The sequence below is a fragment of the Dendrobates tinctorius genome, unplaced genomic scaffold (genome assembly GCF_039654945.1).
Source record: "Dendrobates tinctorius isolate UK_male_01 unplaced genomic scaffold, ASM3965494v1 ptg000060l, whole genome shotgun sequence".
In the NCBI taxonomy this organism is placed as follows: domain Eukaryota; kingdom Metazoa; phylum Chordata; class Amphibia; order Anura; family Dendrobatidae; genus Dendrobates; species Dendrobates tinctorius.
Genome location: NW_027361728.1, coordinates 71,181,411 through 71,190,851, shown reverse-complemented (window position 1 = coordinate 71,190,851; position 9,441 = coordinate 71,181,411). Strand labels below are relative to the sequence as shown.

At 48.2% G+C, this 9,441-nt stretch overlaps 1 long non-coding RNA gene across 1 annotated transcript in view; it reads left to right on the top strand.

Annotated features, from left to right (window-relative positions):
- The first annotated feature begins 7,916 nt into the window (after window positions 1-7,916).
- The window catches only part of LOC141092788 (uncharacterized), a 141,417-nt gene continuing 139,892 nt past the window's right edge, over window positions 7,917-9,441 (top strand). Inside the window, exon 1 of the long non-coding RNA XR_012232919.1 lies at window positions 7,917-7,975. This is a non-coding gene — a long non-coding RNA (uncharacterized lncRNA). The remainder of the gene's footprint in view (window positions 7,976-9,441) is intronic.

Sequence of the window (9,441 nt, the reverse complement as noted above, 5' to 3'; positions counted from 1 at the left end):
TGAGATGGTGCATTGTCATGCATGAAAATGATTTTGCTCCTGAAGGCACATTTCTGCTTCTTATACCATGGAAGACAGTTGTCAGTCAGAAACTCTATATACTTTGCAAAGGTCATTTTCACACCTTCAGGAACCTTAAAGAGCCCTACCAGCTGTTTCCCCATGATTCCGTCCCAAAACATGACTCTTCCACCTCCTTGCTGATGTCGCAGCCTTGTTGGGACATGGTGGCCATCCACCAACCATCCACTACTCCATCCATCTGGACCATCCAGGGTTGCTCGACACTCATCAGTAAACAAGACTGTATGAAAATTAGTCTTCATGTATGTCTCGGCCCACTGCAACCGTTTCTGCTTGTGAACACTGTTTAGGGGTGGCTGAATAGTAGGTTTATGCACCACAGCAAGCCTTTGAAGGATCCTACACCTTGAGGCTCGAGGGACTCCAGAGGCACTAGCAGCTTTAAACATCTGTTTGCTGGTTTGTAATGGCTTTTTAGCAGCCGCTCTCTTAATCCGATGAACTTGCCTGGCAGAAACCTTCCTCATTCTGCCTTTATCAGCACAAACATGTCTGTGCTCAGAATCAACCACAAATCTCTTAACAGTACGATGGTCACGTTTAAATTTTTGGGAAATATCTAATGTTTTCATCTCTTGACCAAGGCATTGCACTATTTGATGCTTTTCAGCAGCAGAGAGATCCTTTTTCTTTCCTAAATTCCTTGAAACCTGTGCCCTGCTTAATAATGTGGAACATCATTCTTAAGTAGTTTTCCTTTAATTGGGCTCACCTGGTAAACTAATTATCACAGGCGTTTGAGATTGATTTCAGTGATCCAAAGAGCCCTTATACACAATACTATCTATGAGTTTATTTGAAAAACAAAAAATTACCTCTTTATGACACTTAAATCCAATTTGCATAATAATTTGGAACACAGTGTATAGTGGCGTCCTTCCGGGACCTTCCCAGTAGTGGACCAATCAGAACCGGAATGGGACCTGCGCATGTGACCTCCGACCTCCAATGAGAGGTCGTTCCACGGGCATGCTCAGAAGGCAAAATACAGGACTTAGTCCCTGGAGCGTCTGCTTGCTGCTGATTCAAGCATGGTGTTACAGCAGAGCCTGATGGAGCAATCAGAATTAGCCTGGGCAAGACACCTGGACCGACGCCTCTGCTGAGTAGGAATCTCTGCGGCCACAGAGGAATGGGAGTCTGCAGAGGACATGGCTTGAGATTCCCCCTGTGCAGTAGGGGAAACTCGACGCCTAACATTACCCCCCCAAACCCCCCTCCCCCCTGAGCCTCGCTATGCTCAAAGACCGCAATGAGTAGTGGAGCGTGGATGTTCTCCACTGGCTCCCAGGTCCGATCTTCTAGGCCATGACCCCTCCAATCCACCAGATAATACTTTTTTCCATGTACCACCTTACAGCCCACAATAGCTTTCACTTCAAACTCATCCGAGGACAAGCTTGATGTCCCGGCAGATGACTCGGAGAACCGGGACATGTGAACGGGCTTGAGGAGAGAAACGTGGAAGGTATCAGTGATACCCAGGTGTGGGGGAAGGGCCAGCCAGTAGACTACAGGGTTGACCTGTTCAAGGACCTTGAAAGGACCAATGTAGCGAGGTGCGAACTTAGTGGACTGGACCCGCAGCCTGATGTTACGGGCAGAGAGTCACACTAAGTCACCAGGGGAGAAGGTCAGAGCGGGGCACCAGTGTGCATTGGCGGAAACCCTCATTCTCTCCTTGGAGGCCCGGATGGCATCCTGAGTGCGGTCCCAAATGTCACGTGCCTCCACCGCCCAGTCTGCCACCCTAGAATCGGAGGAAGACACGGGCATGGGAAAAGGGACGCGAGGATGCTGGCCGTAACTGAGGAGGAATGGGGTCTGACTAGTGGAATCGGCCACAGCATTATTCATCGCAAACTCCGCCCATGGTATCAGGGGTGCCCAGTCGTCCTGCCTTGCCGAGACAAAGTGTCATAGGTAGGTGAAAAGGGTCTGGTTGACCCTCTCTACCAACCCGTTCGTCTCGGGATGATAGACCGAGGAGAGATTCAGCTCAATGCTGAGCGGACTACAGAGTTCTCTCCAGAACCGAGACGCAACCTGGGGATCCCGGTCACTGACTACCTTGTCCGGCATACTATGTAAGTGTCACCAGGCCCTGTGCAGAAGGCAACCTCGAGAGAGGCATCAGATGCACCATTTTGGAGAAGTGATTTTAGTGACAACCCACATAACCGTGCTGCCCCTGGACTTGGGCAGACCCACCACAAAGTCCATGCCGACCATCTCTCAGGGCCTGTCTGCCACCGGTAGGAGGTAAAGTAGCTCAGCGAGTTGTTGCCAGGGAGACCTGTTCTGGTCCCAGGAGACGCACGCCTGAATGTAGTCTCCGATGTCCCGGGCCATATGCGGCCACCAATATGTTCTCGACAGGAGCTCAGTTAATAATAATATAATAATAAATTTTATTTCTATAGCGCTGACATATTCCGCAGCACTTTACATTTCAGAGGGGACTTGTACAGGCAATAGACATTACAGCATAACAATAATCACATAGATCATAACAGATACCATGAGGAATGAGGGCCCTGCTCGCAAGCTTACAATGTATGAGGAAAAAAAGGGAGACACAAAAGGTGGGTGGTAACAGTTGCCCTGATTGTATGGACCAGCCATAATGTTAAGTGTGTAACAGTACAGATGCAGAGGGCTAATGGATGCATAAAGCATGTAGGAACATGATGCGGGGAACCTGGTTATGGTAAAAACTTTTGGCTGTGCCACATAGGGATAGATTAGGTTAATGTGTTGAGGCGGTAGGCCAGTCTGAATAAATGAGTTTTCAGGGCACGCTTTAAATTGTGGGGATTGAGGACTAATCCTATTGACCTGGGAAGTGCATTCCAATGAATTGGCGCAGCATGTGTAGTTGTCCATTTCGTCCCGAAGTGTCCACCCACCCTGGACGCGTGAGCCCAAGAGAGGACCTCTGGTCGCAGACGGGCAGGGACAAAAGTCTTGCATGGGGGCACCAACTCTAGGGCGACCGGAGCCACGGTCCTCAGGCTCTCAGACGGGACGATCAGCCATGGCTCAGTCTCCTCCTCCTTCAATGACACTAGGGAGCGAGATAGAGCATCGTCCCGGACGTTCTTCTCACCGGACAGAAAATGAAGGTTGAAGTGGAACCGGGAGAAGAAAAGCAACCATCTGGCCTGGCGAGAATTTAGCCACTGGGCCGTCTGCAGGTAAACCAAGTTCTTGTGGTCAGTGTATACCAGGAAAGGGAAGCGAGCGCCTTCCAGGAGGTGTCTCCACTCCGAGAATGCCAACTTCATTGCCAGCAACTCCCTGTCCCCGATGGAATAGTTCCTCTCTGCCTGTGAAAAGGTCTTGGAGAAGAAGAAGCATGGATGCTTCCGACCTTGAGCGTCCTTCTGAAAAAGAACTGCTCCGGCACCAACGGAAGAGGCATCCACTTCCAAAATAAAAGGTTTATCCACATCGGGATGGTGGAAGATGGGAGCACCGGCAAAATGAGTTTTGATGGAGGAGAACGCCTTGGAGACTTGTTCTGACCACAACTTGGGGTTGGCTCCCTTCTTGGTGAGGGCCACCAAGGGAGCTATCAAGGTGGAGAAGTGAGGAATGAACTGGCGGTAGTAGTTTATGAACCCCAAAAAGCGCTGCACCGCCTTGAGGGAGTGGGGTTCCTGCCAGTCCATTACCGCCTGCAGTTTGGCAGGGTTCATAGCCAAACCCTGGGCTGAGATGATATAGCCCATGAAAGGCAAGGATTCCTGCTTAAACAGGCACTTCTCCAACTTGGCATAGAGGGAATTCGCCCGTAAACGGTCGAAGACCTTGCAAACCTCTCTCCGGTGGGACTCCATATCTGGAGAGAAGATGAGGATCCAGATAGACCACCACCGAAGAGGAAAGCATATCTCGGAAGATGTCATTTACAAAGCCTTGGAAGACGGCCGGGGCATTACAGAGGCCAAAGGGCATGACCAGATACTTATAATGGTCATCCCTGGTATTAAAAGCCGTCTTCCACTCGTCTCCCTCACATATGCATATCAGGTTGTAAGCCCCCTGCAGATCGAGCTTGGTAAAGACTCTCGCTCCCTGCAACCTATCAAACAGTTCTGATATCAGCAGAGGGTACTTATTCTTAACGGTGATGGCGTTAGGACCCCTGTAAGGCTAGTTTCACACTTGCTTTTTTTTGCAGCGCGTTTTTCCCGCAAAAAAACGCATTGAAAAAACGCATACATAAGCATACAACTGCTGCGTTTTTTTCAAGCATTTTTATGAGCATGCATGAAAAAAACGCAGCGTTTTTATGCGTTTGTATGCGTTTTTAGCGCGTTTTTACCGCGTTTGCGTTTTTTTCCAACATTTTTAGGTGGCCCCTCACACTACCCAAACCATGACTTTACTAACCCTAACCCTGACCCTAACCCTAACCCTAACCCTGACCCTAACCCTAACCCTAACCCTGACCCTAACCCTTAACCAAATCATACTTAACCCTAACCCAAACCCTAAACCCTAACTAACCCTAACCCTAACCCTGACCCTAACCCTAACCCTAACCCTAACCCTGACCCTAACCCTTAACAAAACCATACTTAACCCTAATCCTGACCCTAACCATGACCCTAATCCTTAACAAAACCATACTTAACCCTAACCCTGACCCAAACCCCAACCCTAACCCTGACCCTGACCATAACCCTAACCCTAAACCCCCTTAACTAACCCTAACTCTAACCCAAACCCCTAAATTCCATGGTTTAAAAAAAAAACGCATATGCAAAAAAACGCATACATGAGCATGCCAGTGCGCACATATGCGCATCCATAGGCTATAATGGCCATTTTTAGCGCAAAACGTGCGCATATGTGCGCATGCGCTTTTTTGCAGGGCCAAAAAATGCAACATGCTGCGTCTGGAAAATCCCAACGCACACCCCAAAAAAACGCAGCGCATGAAAATCGCATACATGCGCTTACCAGCGCGCAGGTATGCGCACCCATGTTAAATATAGGGGAAAAAACGCATGCGCAGGTGTGCGTTTTTTTCCAGCGCTAAAAAACGCAAATGTGAAACCAGCCTAATCGATGCAAGGCCATAATTCTCCATTCTTCTTCTGAACAAAGAAGAATCCCGCCCCTGCTAGTGACACCGACGTCCTAATAAATCCTCTTGCCAGATTCTCCCTGATATACTGTGACATGGCCTCCGTCTCCGGGAGAGACAGCAGATACACACGACCCCGGGGAGGCTCTGCATCAGGCAAGAGATCTACAGGACAGTCATAGGGGCGGAGCAGCAGAAGAGTCTCTACCGCTCTCTTGAAGAACACTTCTGAGTACTGCTGATAGTGTTTAGGGAGCGAAGAAAGATCTGCGGGGGCCACAGTGGAGGCAACCTGTACGCACTCGCTCAGATATCTACCCTCACAGGACTTACTCCAACTAAGAATTCTCCCCGAGGACCACTCTATATGGGGAGAGTGGCAACGCAACCAGGGAACTCCTAAGAGAACCTGATCGATACCCTTGGGCATTATAAGGAGGGACACTGTCTCGTGATGGGACAGAGACAGCGAGAGCCTTAGTGGAGCAGTTTGATGCGTAATCTGCTAGGGTAGTGTCGAGCCGTTCACCACTCTGATGGTGACCGGCTGAGGTAGCATAACCAAGGGGATTGCGTGCTGAAGAGAGAAGGCTGAGGACATAAAATTACCCTCCGCTCCGGAATCTACACAAACCTCTACTGCCAGAGTGGAGGAGCCGAACTCTCACATCCCCTTGAAGGTGAGCTTGGAGGAGAATGGTGTGTTGTCTAGTAGACCTCCTCCTATTGCCACTAGACGTGGGCGTTTCTCCGAGCGCTGTGGGCATCTATTGGCAAAGTGACCAGACTGTCGGCAGTGGAAATGGGCTGTGGAGGTTCCAACAGAGCGGGACTTAGTGCCCGTGCGAGGCACCTCCATAGCCACTGACAGCTCGGACACTCGATCGGGTGGTTCCAGAGGTTTAAAGAAAGTTGGTGCCAACCTAAACCTCTGTCTGGACTGGGAGCGCTCCAACCCTCGCTCTAAGAAGCGGAGATTAATGTGGGTGGAGATGGTAATACGCTCTTCTGGAGTGACGGGAACCTCCCAAGTGGCCAGAGCGTCCTTAACATGGTCAGCAAAACCCCTCCAAAAAATTGGTATAAGGGCCTTGTCTGACCATTCCAACTCGGAAGCCAGTGTACAAAAATGGATGGCATACTGGCTGACCGGGGATGAACCCTGTGTCAGAGCCAACAACCGGAGTGCGGTATCTTGTGTGACCCGTGTCCCAGAAAAACCTGCTTCAGAGAGACTAGGAACTGAGGCTCTCTGTACGACGGGGTCACCACGCTCCCACATTGGGGTGGCCCACTCCAGAGCCCTGCCAACCAAAAGGGAAATTATGAATCTCACCTTAGCCCTCTCAGAAGGGAATCGCGCAGCCAGCAGCTCTAACTGAATAGCGCACTGGCTCATGAAGCCCCTGCAGGAGGCACTATCGCCCGAGAACTTCTCGGGCAGGGGGAGGCGGGATAACATCGGTGCAGGGATGATAATGGGGACACAGGAGACAGCCTCTGCGGCTACCTGGGCAGCAACCGCAGTAACATCCGCAGCTGAGATTAAATGCTCGAGAGCCGCCAACCTGCCCTCCAGCTGCCGGATGTACTGCAGCAGTCGCTGTTCATCCACCATCACCAGCCAGACCCTGGCGCTAGTAAAATGTTAAGGGCTAGCAGAACGCACCAAATAATTATGATGGTAAGAGATGCGTTCACAGCCCGGGGTCCACCGTGCAGGGCTGTAATCTGCTGCTAGGTAATGGCAGATAAAAGCACACTCGGGTTACCTCAACCGGAGTGTATGAGACGAACCCTGTTACTTCACCGGGTCACACTAATAAGAAATGAGGGCACAGAACTCTGCCCAGAGGCACGGAGTCAGAGTCCTTCTAGACCCACTTGCGCACGGAGCCGCTGCTAACCTTTGTGCTATGACTAGAGCACTGTGGCACATGCTTTGCCACCATGAGGCGTTGACTCTAGCTAAACTAACCCTAACACATACGTATCAAAGGGAGGGGTTATTTAATGAGTCAGTCAATAGTTCCATGCATCCATCATCACTCACACAAGTCTCAACAAAAGTCTATACTAGAGCATGACCGAGCGGCCATGCAACTCTTTTATAGCGGCGTCCTTCCGGGACCTTCCCTGTAGTGGACCATTCAGAGTAGGAACAGGACCTGCGCATGTGACCTCCGACCTCTGCTTGCTGCTGATTCAAGCATGGTGTTACAGCAGAGCCTGATGGAGCAATCAGACACCTAGAATTAGTTTGGGCAAGACACCTGGACCGATGCCTCTGCTGAGCAGGAATCTCTGCGGCCGCAGAAGAATGGGAGACCGCAGAGGACAAGGCTTGAGATTCCCCCTGTGCAGTAGGGTAAACTCGACACTTAATATTGGCTCCTTTTTTTAGTATATTATTATTATATCTATCCAAGGAATTGGGATGCATAATGAGCGTTAGATTTACAGACCCTTATCCATTCATTTTTGGCCTGAATTATATGCATGAACAGAATAGGAATAGGACCTTTTGATATTAGTCATGTGACCATGGGCCGCTATTTTCATTGGTCCATTGTAAAGTATGTAGAATAGGACCTTCCTGTGTTCATTCGCAGTACAGGGGAAATGTTCACGCTGGATACTTGTCACCTGGACACATGAATGCAATTAGGAGCGTCCAATGGTATTAGTTGGCACATTATTTAAACCGGATCGCCCCCTCCCAAAGAAGCTGTGCGAAACATGCATCAAAAAGGGGCAGAGGGACGTCCAGGGATCACCACTGATCTACCGCTGGTATGTACACAGACACATTTTTTCATTAAAATCTATTCACAGAATTGCATTGGCACAGGCCAGCATATAATTTGTGATAAGTGGATGCGCAGTCCTTTTTATATGTATGCCTCTTTTTGGCTCATGACTAATTTATGGCAGGACATTGTGGTCCTTTAGGGATTTAATTAAATTGTGAAATCTGTTAAATGCGGTAAGGCAGAATTGTTTTGTGGTGATTCCATGGCCATTTATTCTGCACCTTGTCTTGATTCATTCAGTCTGTGTTATATAGTAACCCTCTATTGTTATGGGGATATTAAGGTTTTTGGGCATTTCTGTGAATTAATCATGTGCATGCGTCTATGCCTTGGCCATTCTGTAGACCACAGGTTTAAAGCTATGTGCTGTCTACAGGACAGAGAGCGGCAGTGCAAGGAGATTCTTCTCTATCATGGGGCTTAACTGTATTTGGCTATAATTTTATTAGCAATTGTTCACATTTTCATGAACCTTTTAGAAACTTAATTTTAGGAAGAAATTCAGTTCTCAAATGGCTTTGAGGCACCAATACATTACAACCCCCCACAAATCATTCAATTTAAAAAGTGCAACCTTAAAGTATTGTGAATGTGAAATATAAATATTTCCTTTTTATTAGATATTCAATTTTATTCTAATTTTTTCAGTAATACAGAATTCCAAACCTGAACTGGACCATAGAGCAATGGTTGAAGGTGGTCAGGATTGATTTATCATGTTTTCTTTCATTTAATGTGGATGACTGGGTGCACACTTGTTGCCTTTTTTGAGGAGATGATATTAAGATGCACTTTGGCAAGAATGCAAGCTAGCAGTGGTAGTGATTAAAGATGAACGAATATTTCAATGTTCGGTTCGTATTACGATCGCTGAATTTGCAATATTTGCCGACTTATTTGTCTAATATTCATCAACCATAACTGAACACCATTAAAGTCAATGGGAGGCAAAAACAAATGCATGAACAACACCTTTAAATGGCCCCAAAAGCTGCCAAAACACATCAGATTAAGGAGACACAACACAGGAAAGTGTCATCAATTCACCCACAGTACAAATTGTAGCATGGCACTGTAGCAATCAGACATGCATGAGGATCTGGACCAACATTTACTGCTTTCAATTGAACGTCAAAGTAAGACGAGGTGGGTGAGGGATCGGTGTAGGCCTGCTGTGCTGGGAGCCCTGATACCACATGCAACAGCTCAACCAGCTTTCATGCTCAGCCACACTCAGGTGGCTCAAATATCAGTTTTGTAGACTACTATTGTCAGAAAACTCTAAGAATAGTAACACGACTAGTTGACTCAAAGAAAATGGAGGCCTGATGGTCTTGGAGGCTTACTGTTATAGGCAACATGCATAAAGGAGACCAAACCAGGAGTCTACACATTTACAAAAATTAGTGGCAGACACCAACAAAGTGACATCAGTTGCAATAGAGT